At 41.2% G+C, this 21,377-nt stretch overlaps 1 protein-coding gene across 2 annotated transcripts in view; it reads left to right on the top strand.

Annotated features, from left to right (window-relative positions):
• The first annotated feature begins 8,430 nt into the window (after window positions 1-8,430).
• The window catches only part of KLHL5 (kelch like family member 5), a 64,337-nt gene continuing 51,390 nt past the window's right edge, over window positions 8,431-21,377 (top strand). Inside the window, exon 1 of one of the 2 annotated variants that reach the window (XM_053577823.1) lies at window positions 8,431-8,886. The gene's annotated coding sequence lies outside the window, so the exon portion shown is untranslated. The remainder of the gene's footprint in view (window positions 8,887-21,377) is intronic. The other variant, XM_053577824.1, reaches the window with a different exon arrangement.

Raw genomic sequence — 21,377 nt, 5'->3', positions numbered from 1 at the left:
GCTCACACCTGTAATCCTAGCACTCTAGGAGGCCCAGGCGGGTGGATTGCTTGAGCTCATGAGTTTGAGACCAGCCTGAGCAAGAGTAAGACTGTCTCTACTAACAATGAAAAACTGAGACAAGAGAATCAATTGAGCCAAGAGTTTGAGGTTGCTGTGAGCTGTGACACTGTGGCACTCTACCAAGGGCAACAAAGTGAAACTCTATCTCAAAAAAAAAGAACTTTTGGGGGTCAATAGCAACAGCAGCTATGACCAATGACATTTATTGAACATTTACTATGTACTACTGCAGAATGGAATGTTTTATTTGAATTATTTTATTCAATCCCCCAGCAACTCTCTAAGGGAGTTACTGTTATTATTCCAATTTTATAGACAAAGAATATGAAGTATAGAGAAGTCAATTAACATACTAAAAACTCACATAGTTAATAAAAGGGATAGCTAGGTTACAAACCCAGTGAGTCTGACTGCAGATTTAATGCTCTCAACTCAGTACTATATTGTACCTCCACCCTCAGGTTGGGTGAGAGTATTTAAGAGTCACTTATAAAATAATAGCAAACACAAATGCAGCCCTTACACTGCACTAACCCTGGGTTTCTCATAGGTAGCCCTATTGACATTTGGGGACGGGTCATGCTCTGTCCTGGGGGCCTGTCCTCTACACTGTAGAATGTTTAGCCTGTAGTATCCCTCCCTAGCCCAGGTTTGACAACAAAAACGTATCCAGACATGCCAATGTCCCTGGAGGGACAAAATAGCTCCCAGTTGAGGCCATTGTAGGAAACACTTCACTTATATTAGGTCATTTAATCCTTAGAACAATCTTATGAAATCGTTACTGTCATTATTTTCATTTACTCACTTCAGCCCAGTGCCATTCTGGGTAATCTAATCATCCAGAAAATGAATTTAAAAGACAATCCATAATCTGGATCAGCCCAATTACTTCTAATTGTGTTCCTGGCAGATAAGCATCTCCTTTGGCAACACAGCAATATTTAGATTAACACGTTTTGTGGGGAAAAATAATCCCTTGTTAACTAGGTCTGCCTAGGTTCAGAGAGAGGGCCTAGAAATTTCAATCTCTTTATAAATGTTGTGGTTCATTCAAAAATAATTTACTGAACACTTACAAAATGTCAGGCAGCGTCCCGAATCCTGGAGATGTGGTAGCAAACAGGCCACATCCTTGCCCTCCCTTTCCGGTGGGCGTGTACACTCACATGAGATATAATGATCACACAAACAATGGAAATAATTTCTTTTCAGTTAATGTTAACACTCTGAAAAAAAGTATGAGGGTGCGAGGTGCTAGCAGAGAGTTGGGCAGGGCACATGTTGGTTTAAATATAAGGATGTTAATGAAGGCCTTGTCATTAATATGACACTAGGGAAAAGGCAGAACTACTACGGGACAGAAAATAGAACAGCGGTTACCAGAGGCTGGAGATAAAGGGAGGGGTTGATGACAAAGGGGCACAAGGGATCTTTCGGGTAATGGAAATGTTCTGTATCTTGATTATGCCACTGATTATACAACTGTATATTAGTCAAAATTCCAGAAGTAGAATTTAACAAAAAGGGTGGATTTACTGGATTAAATTATAACTTAATAAACATAATTCTCTCTCCCCAAACACATAACCTCTTTGGTATTTTAAGGGCTGTGGTTCTGAGGCTAGTGGCTCTCCCCTGGGCAGGAGCTTGAACTGATTAGAAGAGAAATCAAGGGACAGCTTCAGAGCAGGCCAGCAGGGGACAGTGATGCCTCTGCTTACTTCTCTGCTAACCTTCAGGGCTCTGCTGAGGTGGCTGCAAAGAACCCCAACGCATGAGGGCACACACCAAGTCACCCTTTCAGCAGCCAGACCACATCAGCAGGCCAACCTGGGAAGGGCAGCCAGGCCTGCTGAGAACAGGAAAGGTGCTCAGCATTGCTCAGATCGTGGGCTGTGGTTCACTGAGCTGCCTGCTCTTTGTTCACTTAATGTATTTCTTCTCCAAAGAAGAAAATCTGGTTTGATCTGGCACCGCTGAGTTTAGAATCCTCAGAACTGGGCGGCACCTGTGGTTCAAGGAGTAGGGCACCGGTCCCATATGCCGGAGGTGGCAGGTTCAAACCCAGCCCTGGCTAAAAAAAAAAAAATCCTCAGAACTGGGCAAAGTTCACCCCAGGCCTTCACACTCAGAGCTGGCTGGTGCCCAGCCCCAGACAGCCACCACTGTCACCACCCTAAACCTGTGGCTGGAAAAGCCATTTGTTTTCACTAATAAAATCTGCTGCAATGGCCCGATGCCCGTAGCACAGTAGTTACAGTACCAGCCACATACACCGAGGCTGGCGGGTTTGAACCTGGCCCAGGCCAGCTAAACAACAATGACAACTGCAACAAAAAATAGCCGGGCGTTGTGGTGGGTGCCTGTAGTCCCAGCTACTTGGGAAACTGAGGCAAGGGACTCGCTTAAGCCCAAGAGTTTGAGGTTGCTGTGAGCTGTGACACCACGGCACTCTACCCAAGGGCGACATAGCAAGACTCTGTCTCAAAAAAAATAAAAATAAAAAAATCTGCGGCACTGACACAGCAGCCTGTGCAGGAAAAACCTGTGGAAGCCACTTCCCTTAAAAGGACTATGAGTCAGTCCTGTCATCCGGGCTAGTGCACTCAGAGAGGGGGAGGCAAGGAGGGAAACCCACGCTGGACTGGATTCTGAGGACCACTGTAGTGTTTCAGACTCTGTGAACCAAGTTTCTGGCAACTTAACAATGAAATTCATTATCTTGTTAATTACATGCATAAGAAGAAAGAAAGGCATAATCAAAACATTCTTCGTGATGCTAAATATGATAACCTTTGACTCTCTCAAGTTAGAGTCAATCAACTGCTCGGAGTCTGAAAGTATCAGGTTGAAAAGGTCCCGTCTCAAATAGAAAGAACTGGCAGCAGCAAGAGAGCTCGTCTGAATCTAAGTAACAGTATTTCTTGCTATTCCTGGGGATAAAGTAGAAGGAAAGGAAATGCCTGCTTTTTTCCTTCTCCATATTGCTTAGACTCCGAATGCCTTTAAGTGTGTTCAATGCACGCCACCTTCTAACTACTCACTGTTTTTGTATCACTGGTCAGATGCTTGTTACTCAGCCAGAATCCTTCCCCAAGAATTCTGTGCTAGGTATCATCACTGAATACAGAATGCAAGTGTGAACAGAGGATGGGCGCTTTTAAAAAGAGGAACAAACTGGAGGCAGAAGAGGAAGCATAAAGATTGGTAAGAGCTTTTCAGTTTACTGTCCATCTGGTTCATCTCTGTTCATTCTCTCCCCTCAAACAAGTAGCAGTGTCTTCCATGCCTGTGGGCCTCTTTATGGTATTTTGTAAGTACTGTTGAATGAATATTCTATAAGCAAACCATGAGCACAGCAACAGACCCAAATGCTTAAACTTGTATAGTGGTTATGAACTTGTTCTCTGAGAACATGAAAATGGAAGCCAGATTGAGTGGATCCTGTCTGTTAGTAAATCAAGAAGTACTATTTAAATACAGAGATACATTGTGAAATATATTTTAACCCATGACATTATTACAACTAGTATTTTTTAAATATAAAACAAGTAAGTTTCAATGCTGGTAGAATTTTTTTTAATGCTTGGGAATAAATGCAGGTACTTTCTGTTCATTCTCCTTGCCCTTAGAAGTTTCTGGAATCCTAAATTAAAGACCTACTAAAAAGTTTCGAAAACTGGTAGTATTAAATACTATAAATTAGAGGGAAAGTCCTGTCTGTACATGTTAGAAGGCTCAGGGGAAAAGTGGTGATACGCAAACAAGTTGTTTCTCATGGCTTTGCAGGTAAGGAGAGTTTTTCCATTCATTCATTTAGAAAATATTTCTAACTTCCTGCCATCTAAGACCTCTCAGCTAGTCAGAGAAACAGACAAGTAGGCTCACTCCCCACCTAGCAGCTGCTACAATCAAGGGGCACCCAGGGAACTATGGGAGACCAAAGAAGGAACTCACTCAGCCTGGAAAATTTAGGATAAATATTGCCAGAGGAAGTGATCTTGGAGCTGAGTCTTAGGACCCACAGATATTGGAAAGAAGGGTTTTCCAAATGGAGGGAACATTTAAAGGCACAACTGTGGAACAAATGGTATGTTCTAGATGCTGATTGGCTCAGGATGGCATAGAGCTAGAGAAGTAGACAGTGGGTAAATCAGTGTTTCTCAACCTTTTTTATTTCATGGTACACTTGAACTTATTGTTAAACTTCCAAGGCATGCTTCAATTACATTGATCCAAATAAAAGAGTTAAAAAAAAAAGAATATACTTACTGTGCTTTGAACTTTTTTTGAAAATAATTAGTGATCTTTAAAAGTTTTTGCAGCACACCTAAGATCCTCTCATGGCACACTGCGCTGCGGCCCATCGGTTGAAAATCACAGCGTTAGATGATGAAGGACCTTATAACCATGCGAAGGTGTTTGAACTTTACCTTGAAGGCACTGGAGAGTCACCAAAGTGAGTTAAGCAGGGTCCTTGGGGATGAACAGAATTAGATTTGTTTTTCAGAAAGGCAAGAGAGGTGGGTGGGAAGTAGTACAAGTTATTTTACAAAAACCATTTCTTCCGATTAGGAAGTGTGGCCTGATTGTAGGAAACCTACTTATGAATGGGTGACTGGAAATCTGTGCGTGAGAGAATGCACAGTCCTTCTCTGTGCCCCTCATCCGGCTTTGGGCAGTTGTTACAGGACTGCTCTGAGGACTGCAGAGAGTGGCTTAACAGAGGGTTATTAATGATCTTCCCAATATTTTTAAAAAGGGAGTGTCAACCTGTGTGTCAGTCACCACAGTCTTGTAGTTTGACTGGAACTAGGCCATGCTCCTCTGACCAGAAGTAAGAATGGCAGGAGAATGCAAGTGGGACTTTTATTTTTATTTTTACTTTTTTTGAGACAGAGTCTCACTTGGTAACCCTTGGTAGAGTGCTGTGGTATCACAGCTCACAGCACCCTCAAACTCTTGGGCTCAAGCAATCCTCTTGCATCAGCCTCCCAAGTAGCTGGGACTACAGGTGCCTACCATAACACCTGGCTATTTTTTGGAGACAGGATCTCACTCTGGTTCAGGCTGGTCTCAAACTCATGAGCTCAGGCAATCCACCTGCCTGGGCCTCCCAAGTGCTGGGATTACAGGTGTGAGCCACCTCGCCCTGGCAAGTGAGACTTTTAGCTTTGACTGTGATTGGATCAAACTTGTGGCTCCTATGAGGAAAACAGAAAAATGACATAACCTTGCATAGGAAGAAAGAGCGCCTAGAGGGAAGGAAATCAGGCTCATTGCCTGTAAATTTACACTTGCCCTTGGGGGTGGAATTTTGCTCCTAGAATATTGGAAACTATAGAATAGCTGAATACATGAACAAATTTATTGGTGGTGTTTACAGTTTCCATAATAATTCCATTTTTACTCTCCTTTACATTTTAGTAAAGTTCATTTTGAAAATTCTAGATTGGCTTAGCTATAGAAAAGATAGCCAAGGAGATTTTCTCTTTCTCTATTCTTCTTTCTTTTTTTTTCTTTCTTCTTTTCTTTTTGGCATTTTTGCCAAGTTGACAAGTTGGGGTGGGAGATTACCCTGGGGAACCAAGAGAAACTGGAGTGAGAATCTATCGGAAATAAACTCCATGGGGACAAAGTTTTAGCTGGGTTTATTTGGCCACTTTTTTCCCCTAAGCTAGAGATTCTCCTTCCAGGGGTATGATCTGGTCATGCCTCATATAGCTCTGTATTTTAATGAGACAGTTCTGACATGAGGCTGTTCATGTCAGAACTTGAATAGCAGAAATACTGCTAAAAAAAAAAAAAAATCCTAAATCCTCTAAAAGAGATCACATTCCTGGGATCCAGATTTTGAACATACATACGTATATAACCATAGTTTAATCCTTTAATCCTCCCCACCCACACACTCAGTAAGCAGAACAGAAAATGAAAAGGAAACCCTTTCTTTATTAAGGGCATCTACACACTGGGGGTAAGTTCTGTTTACAATCAGTACTACACTTTAACCAGGTTAAAACATTGTTAACCTTACCATTACAATCTGTCAATTAAAATTATCTGAGCTCACAAAAGACATACCTCTGACACTACCTATCAAATTATCAATAGAGTAATGAAATTTTAGGTTCAATTGTTTTACTTCTGATCACTGCTATGTTTCCTCTCAGGAAAAAAAATATCAAGTTATTGATCCATCATTACTCTCCGATTCTATGATCCATTTATGGACCAACTTGTAAGATCATGGCATAAATTCTTATCTGTGAGTATTTCCTCAAATCCTGCAGCTTAATATTGCCAGAATGAGAGATAAAAAGCCTTTTCAAATTCTGTTTAAATAGGGTAAAAGTGGGCTGAATTTTAGACCTTATTAATACATCCAAGTCTTATGACTCAGTTATGAGTTGTGTGAAAAACTTTTGGTCATTACATAAAGGAATACAAGCTATCTCTCCTATGTGGAAGCATTCATTCATTCAAAAAAAATTTTTTTGAGTGTCTACTGTGTGGCACACCCAGTAAGTAATAGATTTGGGAAATGTAACAGTGAGCAAAACAAAGTTCTGTTCTCATGCAATTTATATTCCAGTGGGAGTAGAAAAATAAACAGATATGTCAGGTGAGAAGTGAGAAGATGGGGAGCAATGGAGACTGCTGGCTTATACAGGGTAGTCAGGAAGGTGACATTACGGAAGAGGGAGCCAGTTGTATGAATAGCCAACAGCCTAAGAGATGAGGAACAGGCAAAGCCCCCACGGGAAATGCTTGTTATGTTGCTGGAGAGGAAGGAGGCCATTGTGGACCAGCCACTGGTGGAGAGCCCAGGCTAGCCCTGGAGAGCCAGATCAGAAGCAATGTTTCCTTGAACTGCCTTAACTGGGTAATAAAGGAAATAAACAGAAAATGCGGATTAGTAAATCAAAGAGAATAGGTTTCAGGATAAGACAAACAATATAGTGTTTAACACAAAAAAAGAAGAGGGTATATGGGAATTCCTGTTTCTTAAATTAGGATTTATGTTTTACTACAATTGTAATCTGATTTGAGTGCAATACTTTTCTAAATCTTTCTCATTACAAACATGAAATAAAAATACTGAATGAAAACTCTAAAATCTAACAAGTAACAAGGAAGAAGAAAAAAATACAGAAGAATGTCATTTGCTGTGAGCACAAATGTTAACACTGAAAAAAAAATCAAAGGAGGATTGAAACACAGCACCAAATTCCAAAACTTCAGGCTGCCAGTTTGTTTGCACAAATGTCTTTTGTAAACACAATGCTGCTGAAGTAGTTTTTACCTAATTGTGTAGGTGTCATTGCATACAGAGGGAAAAGGTGGCACTTCCACATGTCTATAAAAAATGTATCCTGGGCTGAGCGGGCTGGAGCCTGCCTTGAGAGAGTTTGAGATATATCCCCTTCCCGGCTGTAACAATGTTAAATGGTCCCATTCGCTTTCCTTTGAACTAGCTGTCCACATCAATGTTTCATTGTTTTACATTATGTTACATTTTTTAACCACTTCTCCAAGTGGGAGTACACAAAACATCCCTAAATAGATCTCCCAGCCATCTAGGCTGCTACTACAATTTGGTTATGTTATTCCATTATCAGTTTTCTGGACCGCTGACTTTGCTTGCACTGGGTTTTTATTCTGGGACATACTGAAGATTACCCGAGCAAAGATCCTTTGCGGGGAATGACCATATGCAATCATTGCGGAGGGTATACAGCTAGCTCAACAGTAGCTAATTATTAAATAATTATTTGAATTTGCAAATGTTTGAGAACCAAAACCAGGTGGGCATTTCGTTTAGGGGGCAGAGGCCACAGCTGTTTTGCTCAAACCTGAGGGCGAGTTCACATATGGAAAGCGCTTTAGATGAATGTTAGCATACAGGCGCTGAATAAATTAACTGTCCCCTCCACTTATCGTTCAGTATACGTTCGCTAGAGGAATAAAGAATTTACGTTTTGAGATTCTTACTATCCCACCATTGGAAAACAGTGTTGAGGATCACAATTATGATGGCACAACCCCACTAGCGAGTGCACGATAATTATCAGATTATTGCAAAGGGAAAGGTTACAGGGGCTGGAGAAGAAAGGCAACATCTGGTGAGCTTCGTCAGAGCTCCGAGATGAGACGAGCCGGGCGCTCCGATGGCCTTCCTGCCCTGCAGAGGGACCTCCTGCTAAACTTCCACCCCCAGGAATTCCCCTTACCCCAGTTTCAAGGGGCGGGGAACAAGAGAAATCTTTGTCAGGTCCGCCGCGCCCCGCCCACTCCTCTCCAGAGCCCCGCCCAGCCTGACGTCCCCTTCCCCCACTAGCTCTCCTGGCCGCGGCCCGAGTTCCTCCCGCTCCCGGAGTCCCGGCCCCGGGTCGTCGGAGCGCACCGCGCGGCGGGGGAGAGAAGCCCCCAGCCCGGCGGCCCGGCGGCCGCGGCGCTCCCCAGGGCGCGCGGCGGCGGGGGCGGGGCCTGCGGGCGGGGGCGGGGCGGCAGCCGCGCGCGCCGCGCCGCGCCGGGGCTGACGAGAGACCGGTCCTCGACCCCCACCCGGCCGCCCGCCCCCTCCGGGCTGCCCGGCGAGGCTGACACCCCGGCCGGGCGCCGCCTGACGGAGGGGGAGCGGCTCGCGCCGGGCCGGCCGGCTCCGGGGACGAGGCCGCCGGGAAGGGGCTGGGGGCGCGCGAGGGGCCGAGCATCGCTCTCCCCGGCGCGCCGGCCCCCGCCTCCCGCCTCCCCCGTTCCCCGCGCCCGTCCGCCCCGCCCCGCCGTGACCCCCGGCCGCCTCCGGAGCCCGACGCGGTAAGTGCGACTTCCTCCGCGGCGTCGGGGACGGGGCCGCCGCGGGCCGGCCCGCTCGCCGCCCCCACGCGGCGCACCGGGGGCGAGGACCCGGCGCCTCCCGCGGGCGGCTGCGAGACCCCCCGGCCGGAGGGGTGGGCCGAGCGGGGCCTCCCGGAGCCGCGCCTGGGGCTCGAACCCGCCCCTGGCGCGCAGCCCCAGCCCGGGAACCGCGGCCCGCGCCGCCCGCGAGTTGCTCAAAGTTATCGACGTCTCGTCGGTGGCCGGCGGGTGAGGAGTGGACAGCGGTTCACCATCAGCTGCTGTCCCGGACTGTTCGTACTAATAAAGCAAACTGGACACCATTTCGGATTTTTTTTTCCTGATTGTTACCTGCAGGCTTTCCTAACCGAAGTTTTTCTTTTAAATAATTGGCTCACTCCCAGAGTGTGGAGAATAAGAAAGGGACTTTATTTTTAATAAGATCTGGTGCCCCGGTGGCACTTTTACATTTAGTCATGTAATTCTGTTCTTACTCTGGGGTCAGAAACTGGCTGAAAAGTTTGCTGTCTCAAAGAGTATAGCATTAGCGTGGTCTGTATTATTGTTTCATTTGATAATTTTAAAAATAAAGAGTTGACGCATTCACAGCATTCGGAAGATACAAAAAGGATATCCTGACTGTCCCCACCCACCCCTGTGCTCTCACGATGTTGTCATTTCTCGTGCGTGGCTTCCTAGATTGTGTATGCAAAGGCCCCTCCTGCTTTCTTTTAAAAATGGAGCAGCTGTTATGAAGCGCCTAGCAGTTACTGATGCGCAGTAACTGTTCATTCCTCCACCTCTAAGGAAACAGCTTAATACGTCTTTCGGGTTAGTAGATCCCTAAAAAGACGTGCTCATGACTCCCCCGCCCCCCGCCGTTTTTAAGCATTGAAAGGTTTGCATTGTGAACGTGTATAATCTCTTCGCTGGTTAAAACTTAATGTGCATACTTTTACACAAAGGTGAATACACTGACATTTTGGCGTAATGGCTCAGGAAGGAAAGAATCAACAGGAAATTGTGAGACAGGGCTTGATATATGCCATACATGGTTCCAAAAATGATTTGAAGCAAGTTACTGCCCATTTAATACCATAGGGTAAAACAAACTAGTTGAGAAAATTAAGGTCGAGCAGGATAAAAAGATTACAAAGTCAAGGGGAAAGATAATACGGAGTGCATACTTTAAGATGATCCGTATTAGAAATGAGTCACGTTTGGGCTTCCTAGGAGGCAGGAGAGAAAGAGAAAGAAAAAGGAACAAAGTAAGTTTGGGGGTATTCCAAAGTGAAAACAAACTAGTTCCGCCTAAGCAAGGCATTTTCTATTAATGAGGCCTGAGAGGAAAATTTTCTCAGGGGCCCTAGTAAAATAGGAGATATGTGATGCAGTTGACAATATCTTTAAAATATTTCTACAGAAAATAGTGAATTTTGCACATCAGTGTTTTTCATTAAAAGGAAGTGACAAAACTCTGCGTATAAGTTCTCTGAAGGCTTCACTTGATTCATGTATAACATTTAGAATGATTTAAACAATATTTTCTAAACTGTGTTCTAAGGAACGAGAAATCGTTTATTACTTGATATAAATTCTAACTTCAAATACGTTTGAGATTGCTGAGTTGGACACATTTCAAGTTTTTACTACAGAATTTCCTGGAGGTTTGCTATGCTTATATTCCAGTTGCTCTTTTATGGAGGGATGTTTTGTGATCTTTTCCAAATTTATTTAACTGTGGATCACAAACTGAGAACCTTGAACCTATAAAAGTGGCTGGATTGTTTGTCCTTCGGGCTATTATTTGTACTTATCATAATTGAGGTTTGATGAGAATTGGATAGCAAAGAGTTTAAGGCTAGCCAATTTGGTAAGGACCAAAGTGAACATAATCTAAAAAAATCAGGATTTTCATATACATGTATTATCAAAGGAGAAGGCTACTTTCCCTCTAAATTCTATCATGTTTCTTCATTGTTCTACAATGTTGCCTGCTGACCAAAGGACTTTTTGGGCAACTTCCTGTTCTGTGCTTCAGGATACTTTGTATTTGTGAATTAGACTAGGTTTAGCAAGTAGAAATCTTCAATTTCTACTTGGATGTAAATAATGTGGTTGACATATTCTTTTTTATTAAAACACTATTTGTGCTATTTACTGTCAAATCTTAATTCTGTACCTATAAGAGACCTAAGAAAGCAAGGTACATAGCAGAAAGATCAAAGCTTTGGAGCCAGAAAATTGGGGATGGTGCCACTAACAGGTAGGTTTGTTTCCAACAAATTAGTGGGCTTCAGTTTCCTCATTTGTAAACTGAAACAATTCATTCATGGAATAAGTGTTGAGAATCTACCCAGGTGCTGGGTAGTAGAGAAACATTTTGAAGGATGCAGTTGAAATAGTGTATCAAGAATCCTTCATTGTCTTAAATTTATTCCATTCCTGAGTAGAGGGTAAGAGTTTGGAAGGCAAGGGATAACACCTATCCCAGTATATTTGGTTCCTGAGTTTCAGATGCCAAGTACTGAATGTTGAGAGAATAAGGGATTGGTCTAAAAATGTATCTGAATCCATTCAGTTTTTGTGTTTGGATCATGAGTTTGGATAATGAGGAACAATTCTATACAAAAATATTCTCTAAATGAAAATGAGGGCCAGAGTTATTCATTATCTTACTGCATTCATGAGAAAGAGGGTTGCTGAATATATCAGGCAGGATAGGTTATGTATAGTAATGAAAGGCCCTCATATCTTACTGGTTTAAAACAACAGAGGTTTATTTCTGTTGTACTACATGTCCAGTGAGGGTCAGCTCAGGTAGTCACTGAGCCCCACACTGTGAGAGGCTCCATCTGAACACATGGCTCCACAATTCTTAAGACAGGGGAAGGAATGTGACAGATTGGCTTCTAACAGCGTCAACCTAGAAATGGCACGTGGGTTAACTTCCACTGGCATTTCATTGGACAAACAAGTCACATGACTCCACCCAACTTCTAGAGATGGAGAAACGCAGTTCTACCCTGGGCCCAGATGGAGGAGACTAGAGTGGTTTGAGCAGGCTCAGGGACTGCTATGCAGTCCAGGATAAATTAAACTCAAATTATGTTTTTCAGTACAATAGTCTATTTAGAAAATAGAAAACAGCATTTCTTTGTATATGTATATTTAAACAGAATTATGGTAATGAGAACTATAAAGAACATCTTTTGTTAATTTGCAATGAAGTGCTTTGAAAAGTCCATAATTAGACTTACTATTCTGATTAAATGAATTTCGTTGTTTTTGAATTGTATGTCCATTCAATAAAGACTTGTTAAGTGTATATAAGGCACTGTGTTAGGTCCTGTGAAGATAAAAAGATGAATGGGGAATTTACAGTTCCAACAGAAAATAGCTATAATTGAGTTTGCTCTCCCTTTCTTTTTAAGGCAGCATTCACAGAATTTTTCAGTATGATTGAAAATACAATTTAAAATTGTGCACGAACTTTATGGCCAAGCTGCATAAATGAATACATATTTTAAAAATGTAAATTGTTATAGTTTGTCCCTTCCACCTTTTTTTTTTTTGGACTTAAGGATTGTTTTGTGATAGACAGAAGTACTTAAACTAGCTTAAGCAAAAAGAGTGTTTTGTTAGAAAAGGAATATCGCTATGTCATGGAGTTCTAGAGCAAGAAGTGCAGATGAGCCTCAGAGACAATTTGCGTCAAAAAGTTAGGAACTAAGGGGCAGCGCCCATGGCTCAAGGAGTAGGGTGCCAACCCCATATACCGGGGGTGGTGGGTTCAAGCCTGGCCCCAGCCAAAACTGCAAAAAAAAAAAAAAGTTAGGAACTACCACTACTTCTCTCCAGGTCCACCTGATTTCTTGCTAGGGTCTCAGCCTGCACATATACTTCATTTTTCTTTTTCTCTATTTACTAATTCTTCTCTATTTGCTATTATATTGGTGTTTTAATCTAAGAGTTTACAAACTTGAAACTGCAACCTCTAACAATTCAGATCTAATCTTTTTTAAGTGCTGCATCTTGGTAAGCTCAAGTTAACCACTATCAGACTTTAGAAAGAATGCAATTGGCCCTTAGGTAGACCAAGTTAGGGTGAATTGGCAGTTTTACAATAGAGGAGGAGGCAGTTCTAACAGCTTGCAATCAAAGAAACCTGAGATTAAAGAACACATGAGATGCCAGTAAAAGTCTGAACCATTAACATCAGCTTGCAAATTCTAGTGGCACAGGGCTGATTACAATAATCAGGATAAGAAGGTGGAACCAGACCTGACTTGTAGCTTAATCAATATTCCCTCCCCAGCACCAGCCAGTGCCATCTCCATTGTTACTGCTTCATCCATCCCTCTTCCTCTCCCAGGGCACATACTACTGAATCATCTAACTGACCAGTCACCTGCTTTGATCCTGATACAGGCTCCCTGGCTTCTCCTCATGGCTTATAATGCAGGAAGAAGAGAGCGCTTCTCCCATCCAAACTGCTCTCCTAGACACTCTTTATCTGGACAGTTTGTTTACACTTTAATTGGCTGTTACCATATCGCTTCAGCTCAATCTAATTTTATTCTCAGTAAATACCATTCTTTTTCTGTTAGCTGCATGTATTTAGCTTTGCTAACAAAGTTCCCTTACATTCTTTATGTAGTATCTTTACTTCCTGGTTGAAAAACATCCATAGCTTCACCTCATCAGCGGCTGAAGGATGAACTATGGGGAGGTGGTATATGTTACTTGGAAGAGGGATACCCAGGAAAAAAAAAATAATAATAACAGAGGAAGGTAAGTAAACGCTGTGTATGATATTAAGTAGGATTTGTCAGAGATATAAGTTAGGCTAAAGGAATAGACAAAAGGGGAAAGGGGTGTTGAGATTGTAGATCTGAAATGTCATTCTAAGACTTGTAAATATACAAACGAAGAGTCTTCTTAGGTTCAGCTAAACATTCAGATTCAGAAAACTACCACAGGCCTGTTCACTCAGAAGGCTATCAGACAGGAACCACAGATTGCTCCCAGGGCAACCTCAGATGATTCTCTGCGGTGGAAGTGATCATCCTAGCAGTCCTGCAAGCCGCTCATATAGCCATCTGGGTGATATGTCAGAATAATCTCACATAGGTGTGTCAGGAGCTACCTTTGCTTTAGAAACCCATTTCCCCACCAGATGTAGTGGTTCATTCTATAATCCCAGCACTTTAGGAGGCCCAGGCAGGGGGATCACTTGAGGGCAGGAATTCAGGACTAGCCTGGGAACATAGACCCTGTCTGTAAAAAAAAATTCTAAAAATTAGCTAGGTATGGGTGCTCATGCCTGGAGTCCCAGAGTCCAGCTACTCAGGAGGTGAAAGGATCACTTGAACCTAAGAGTTCAAGGCTTTAGTGAGCTGTGATCAGATAACACCACTGCATTCCACCCTGGTGAGTAGAGTGAGACCCTGTCTTGAAAAAACAAAACCCATGTCCCACAGGATCCATTATCTCTTATACAACTCCACAGACTTAACTATACTGCAAAGTATATGCCAATTAAAAGAGCCATCACAGGGTGGAGTCTGTGGCTCAAAGGAGTAGGGCACCGGCCCCATATGCCGGAGGTGGCGGGTTCAAACCCAGCCCCGGCCAAAAACTGCAAAAAAAAAAAAAAAAGCCATCACAGTCAGGGAAATCAAAGCTATAGCTTCCTTATGAGGTATTTATAGTTAATAAATATAGGTATTTATAGTTCCTGAGCCCGTATGCAAATTTACTAATTAGGGATCATTTTTCCTATAAGTAATCTTGCCTGGTAATATAGGTAATTGACACACCTAATTCTACAGATTGCCAGGGGAACAGAGCCAAGAGAGGTAACTTAAGCTTAACTCTACTCATACTGATATCCACAGTGCCTTTCATTTAGCAAGCATTCAGCAATGTTTATTTTGATGTAGTGTGTTTTAACTCTTTATAATGTATAAAGTATGCCAGGAAGGATGGCTCACGCCTGTAATCCCAGCACTGGGAGGCTGAAGAGGGAGAATTGCTTGAGCTCAGGAGTTGGAGACTTGTCTGAGCTCTAGTGAGACCCCAACTCCTAAAAAAAATGAAAAACCTATCTGGGCAACCCGGCGAGCGCCTGTAATCCCAGCAGCTTCCGAGGCTGAGGCAGCAGGATGCCCACAGCCCTGAGTCTGAGGTTGCAGTGAGCTATGGCGCCATTGAACTCTGCTCAGGGCATAGGGTGGGACTCTGTTGCAACAACCACCACCAAAAAAAAGCAAAGAAATAAAAATAAAAAGCAAGGAAATAGAATGGATAAAGTATGAAATAGGTTGAGGGGAAGGTGAGTTTAGAAGGGTAGGTAAGGACTAGTAGATCATTAAAAACCCTGAATTCCATACTGAAGATCTTGTTTTCTATTTATCTTGTAGGTGATCAAACCCAAAAAGTTTTAAAACAGACCAATATAGCCTAGAATTGCACTTTAGAAGGTTACTTGGGATATAATGTGGAAAATGGTTAAGAGGGGATTTAGGTTTGAGGCTGGTTCATTTCTATTCAGTATTTGCATTTCGTGGGGAGATATTTCTCTGATAAACAGAAAGATATTCAAGTCTGTGCTCTACAGGAATTTAGAACTGCTAGTAGTTCGACAGGGTTCTGTGGAGAAGCCAGGCCCAGTTTGTCCCTCTGTATTTGTCATCTCCTTCCTCCCATGGGAGGTTGCGACGGCTACCCTGAAGTGCCTCCTAAGAACATTGGATTTAATCTAACGCACCATTGACGCTAAGAAATTCTAGTCTCCGCTGATTCCCACTGATTAGCCTGCTTTATTTTGCTTTCTCCTGGAGTTAAATTATAGAACAGTTTATTAGTGGTTCTTTTTGTTGTTTTTTTTTTTTAGATCTATATTTAGAGCAAACCAGGGTGTTTCTTTAATGATTAACTGATTTAATGAACATTTGTAGTGATTAACCATTTCTAATTATGAGCAGCTGAGAAACAGCGTGTTTCACATTTTCTCTGTTACTTACGTTGTCCTTTACTACCCTTTCCCTACCCGATTTATGCTGTTCTAACATAAATACATACTTCATGAAATTTGATTAGGACTGCAGAAGAATCAAATTGATCTATCATTGGCTCATTGTGTGTTCAGAGAGCCCAGGCAACTTTGATTTTGTGTTGAGAGAATACTGATTGATAATTTTTTCACTCGCATCACTGTAAAGCTACATGGAAGATAGAAGCACTTCTGGATTTGGTTCAGGTCACTAAACGACAAAATTATAGTTATCTACATTGTTACTTTTTATGGCACACGCAATAGCTGGGTGTCTCAGCCCAGGCCAACCCTAATAGATGAGGCGAGAATTTAGCAGAGGTTTCCCACCATGTTTGTGGGGTTACAGTTTTCATATTCTTGCCACAGCAAACACACACTTATATTCACAAGATCTAAGGAGCAGGTGGTGAGAGTACCTTTCTTTTTAACCAGTCATCAAGCCACAGGGCTATTTTCAAAAGTAAATATTTTGTTATACTATAGTCATCATACTCTTAATTGTGATAACTTTTATAGGTCAGCTTGAAAAAAAGGCTATATAATATTAATTTAGCTTATTTTAAAAAATATTCTTTGCTTTACTTCCAGATATTGGTAACTCACAGGTAGTTAAGGGATAAAGCGGTACTTTTGATGTTATTGTGGGTCTGCACTTTGCTTTGTAAGAAACACTGACAGAAATTGGGAGGGAGCCAAGCAGGGAGAAATCTGTGAGGCCCTTGTCCTGGTGAAAAAATGCCATTTTGACATTTAATTGCAATTATGATGAATGTAATATTTTGTTATATAAGAATATGTCTCTCAAATGCCGGTTTTCTGTTTTTGTTTTTGTTTTCTTTGTCTCTTAATGCCTTATTTGCTTTAAGTTTTGGTCAGATACTATCAACAATCCACTCTACAGTTCTCTATTAGACAAGTTACTGTATTCTGAGTCTGCTTTCTCATTTGTGCAATGGGAGCAGTAACTATTCCACCTGACTGACAAGGTAGTCGTGAGTAAAAAATGAGAATATTTTGGAAGCAAGAAGCAATGTGCTGTGCTTGTAAATACATGGTCTTTAGAGTTCATCCTGGATTCTACTTGAGCCCTGCTACTACTAGATGTGTGCATTAATTAGTATTAAGGCAAGTCAATTACTCTCTCCCTTCCAGTGTCCTCATCTGTAAGGATGGTGGGGGAGGAATGACCTCTTTGCCAGAGTTTTTCTGACAACAAAATTCTCCATTCAATGTGAAGTTTTTTACATACTTCTGTGCACATTTAAGCAAATGGAAATAGTAGCTGCCATTATAAATCCTGACCCTTCATCAATACTTACACGTATTGGGTAATATGTACCTCATATTAACTCAAAATTAAAAAAAAAATACTTAGATATGCTACTTATTTAATCCTGTTTTACTGCAGAGAAAACTGAAGATCAGAGAGATGAAGTGCTTTGCCCAAGTGACACAGCTAGCTGGTGAGAGGCTCTTCCTGCTGCCTCACTTAGGCTAACATTAGTAAGTGATAATGTGGGAAAATAACAGTATAAGCTCCCTTGACCGTCTGCCTCTGAAGTGACTCATGGCTTTAACCTGATGTCCTCTCTTCTTTCTGTAAGACGCACTTACTGATACCAAGGGCCAGCTGAATATTCACAGCTGTATAGGCCTCTCTGTAGCAGACCTGCACATTTCTGTTGAATTAGATACTTAACAAAAGTTGGTTGTGTTTTTAACCATTATATTTGCCATACTAATTATAAAACATTAGTGAACATGTAAATTAATGACAGTGTAAAGAAAAGAGAATTCTTTCTGTGAAAATTCAGTTGAATGCTTTGAGATATCTCAGTATAAATGAGTTATTATTAAAAAACTTGCTGTTCAATTGGATAAGGGCTGGATAATTGTAAAAGACTAGGGAAAAAGTCATCAAAGTCTAAAGCAGTACTTGTCAAAGTCCATCGATCGGCTACTGGTCTTCAGACTATTGAACTCATACCAGAATGTAAATTAACTGTATCACTAGGCACACTGATTCAATTGATATTTTTTTCATGGTAAGACTTTCTCCTTAAAGAAAGTAGTGCATTAATTCAAGGTCTGGTGTAAGTTCTTTTCCTATAATGGACAGACCACTCATCTAAAGGATTCCGTATTTATATTCTTCCAGAAGTTCTTTTAAATTCTCTTTCCATTTATGGAAACCTTAAGATGGTGGATCCTTATGGGCATGGCTTGTGTATAAAGAGGACGTCTTGACATTAACCCCAATATGAAAAGATTTGTACAGGAATGTGCATTTACATGTTCAAGTTAAAATAACGTCTTTAAGGAAAAGTAAATATTTTTATAGTTACTGACTTTTTCATTTAATAGACCAACTTCTTCATCTGAGAAGCAGGCTTTCACTGTTCTCAGAGTTCCAGACTGACTGGAAGTAACATCTGTGACCTTTGCAGCTATCTTAGCTTGTCTTTCTGGCTTAGCGTAGCCTGTGCATGCCTCGGATATCTTTACCATGCTGTATGGTAATTTTGAAATTAAACATCTATTCTTGTATCATAAGTGATAATGGGCTTGGCGCCTGTAGTTCAAGCAGCTAAGGCGCCAGCCACATACACCAGAGCTGGTGGGTTCGAATCCAGCCCCGGCCCGCCAAACAACAATGACAACTACAACCAAAAAATAGCCGGGCGTTGTGGTGGGTCCCTGTAGTCCCAGCTGCTCAGGAGGCTGAGGCAAGAGAATCACCTAAGCCCTAGAGCTGGAGGTTGCTATGAGCTGTGACACACTTTTGTGGCACTCTGCCAGTGTCACAAAAGTGACACAAAGTAAGACTCTGTCTCTAAAAACAAAAATTAAAAAAAAATAGCCGGGCGTTGTGGCGGGCACCTGTAGTCCCAGCTACTTGGGAGGCTGAGGCAAGAGAATAACTTAAGCCCAGGAGTTGGAGGTTGCTGTGAGCTGTGAAGCCATGGCACTCTACCCAGGGCAACAGCGTGAGGCTCTGTCTCAAAAAAAAAATTTTTTTAAATGATAATGTAGGGGGACATAATTTAGTTTAAAATTTAAAATTGACTGCACTTTTTTCACCTTGATCTTATATGAGGTATGACAATTTAGTTTGCAAACTTGTCCTAGAAAAGGTGCTGCTTACCTCATTGCTGAATATCAACTACAGTCACCTTCAAAGTATTCCTCATGGGAAACTATGCACCAACACCAGCACCTAGTCCACTCTTTAAAGTAATTTTGGAACTCTTTCTCTGAAATGACTATCAGAGCTGTTGCCCAGCACATAAAAATACCCAACAACTATAATGAATCCCATTCAGCAGGACATTGCCACATGTTGACATGAACACAACTATTAGATACACGCCAAGGTTATGAAACCTTACCAAGGTGCTTGTACAGTGCTGCCATTGTAAGCACAGAGTAGCAAGTTTGCCACTTAATTGTCAGACCTCCTACAACAACAGTTCTGATGGCCATTCCAGAAAAAGAGTTCCAAAATTGCTTTGAAGGTTAGAGTAGACGCCGGTGTTGGTGCGTAGCTTCCCAAGGAGAGTACATAAAGGTGACCATAGTGATATTCAGCAATGAGGTGGGTAACACTTTTTCTAGGATGAGTTCATGAACCTTAATTGTTAGACCTTGAACACAAATGTCATAGTACTTTTATTTTAGGATATACATCAAATACAAAGAAATAAAATCCCTATAGTAGGTGGTGGTTACCATGAAACCATACTTCAGTTTTCAGCGTATGGGTATATCCAAAGTTCTCGACTGCTGAGTTTTCAGTCTACCATGAGGCTTACAAAGCGAGATCTCTTAGCTTGTTTTAGTTGAATTTAAATTAGGTATCTATTTTTAATTTTCACTTACTGATTAAATCAGAAATATTTCTCAGCTATTTTTAACAAAGCAAAAGATTTAACATTGTGCTAGAAATCTTAATTTTAGATTTCAAACTATACTGTAAATTTTCTTAATTACAAAAGAAATTTTAGTGCCCTGTGTTTGGGGTACCTAGTGAAAAGAATGCAAAATAACCAACATTAACAGACCAGGGTTGACCTATGTGCACCTTGAATTTCTGATTTTTTAAATACCATATATTGATTTTTAAGTACAAACTAGATACGGCTCTAGCTAATTTGGCTGCTAGATATATGATTAAGACCAAACTTAACTAAACATACACTCAATCCTCCTGAAACAATATCCTCACTTCCTTATTTATGTTAATGTTGCCATTCTTTTTCAGTCACCCAAGTTTAAAAATACCATCTTCTTTAACTTCTTCCTGTCCATTTGCCGCAGACTTCCTATAAGGATAGACCTTATCTTTACACATCTATCCCCTTTCAGTTCTTACTGCTTCCAGCCAAGTTTAAAATGTACCTCACACATTGCATAATTTTCTTTTCTTTTCTTTTCTTTTTTTTTTTTTTGCAGTTTTTGGGGCTGGGTTTGAACCCACCACCTCTGGCATATGGGGCCGACACCCTACTCCTTTGAGCCGCAGGTGCCACCCACATGCAGAATTCTGTAACTGGTTTCCCTACTGATAGCATCTTCTCTCACAAATCTATTTTTCGCCTTTGCCCAGTTTTCTTGAGGTATACCTCTACATCGTCACCTCAAAACCTGATCCTCACCCAAATAAAGGACATTCTTCTTGATAATTCAGTAAGAGTTTTTCATTCAAGACCTATTGTGCTGAATTTTAAGATCTTTTAATTCAAGGTCTGTGCCATCAATTTATTCATTTATTTTTTATTCAAATCTGGTAATTGAATGCATGTGCTATATAGGCTGTTAGGGATTCAGTGGTCCCTGCTCGGATGGATTTTATAGTCTTTTTTCTGTTCTTCATGTTCTGTTCTACATACAGAACACATGTTTATTGAACTTACATAAATACAGAATTTTAAAAAACATTGTGTTTGCTTTTTATGAGCTTGGAGAAGAAGTACAGAATATCTAGTATATTTTGGGAATTAAAGTCGATGTTAGTAAAAGTAAATCTCAGATCTTTTCAGAGTATATAGTTAACTTATATTTTTTGCCATCATACATTTTTAAGTGTTAGTGGGATTTAAATATTAATGGATTGTAATAGTATTTAAATTTTTTAAATGAGCCAAATTCTGATAGAAGATCTAATTTGATTGCTTCTCAGACTTTTGGCTAAGATCAGTGTAGAAGATCTAATTTTATGAAGTTTTAAAAGTATCCCAGAATTAGTAAATGTTGGAGGGCTCTTTAAAATCACATGATGTAACTCATTCTTTTTATAGTGGAGGAAAAATGTAGGGAGGTGAGTGCTACTGGGTTGGTATAGTAAAATTAGTTCTTGATTTTTTTAATGCAATATATATTATACTCTTAAAACTATGAGAATAGATCACAT

This window comes from Nycticebus coucang, chromosome 23, assembly GCF_027406575.1.
Source record: "Nycticebus coucang isolate mNycCou1 chromosome 23, mNycCou1.pri, whole genome shotgun sequence".
In the NCBI taxonomy this organism is placed as follows: domain Eukaryota; kingdom Metazoa; phylum Chordata; class Mammalia; order Primates; family Lorisidae; genus Nycticebus; species Nycticebus coucang.
Note: the sequence above shows the minus strand (reverse complement) of the source record. Positions and strands in the feature narration are given on the sequence as shown.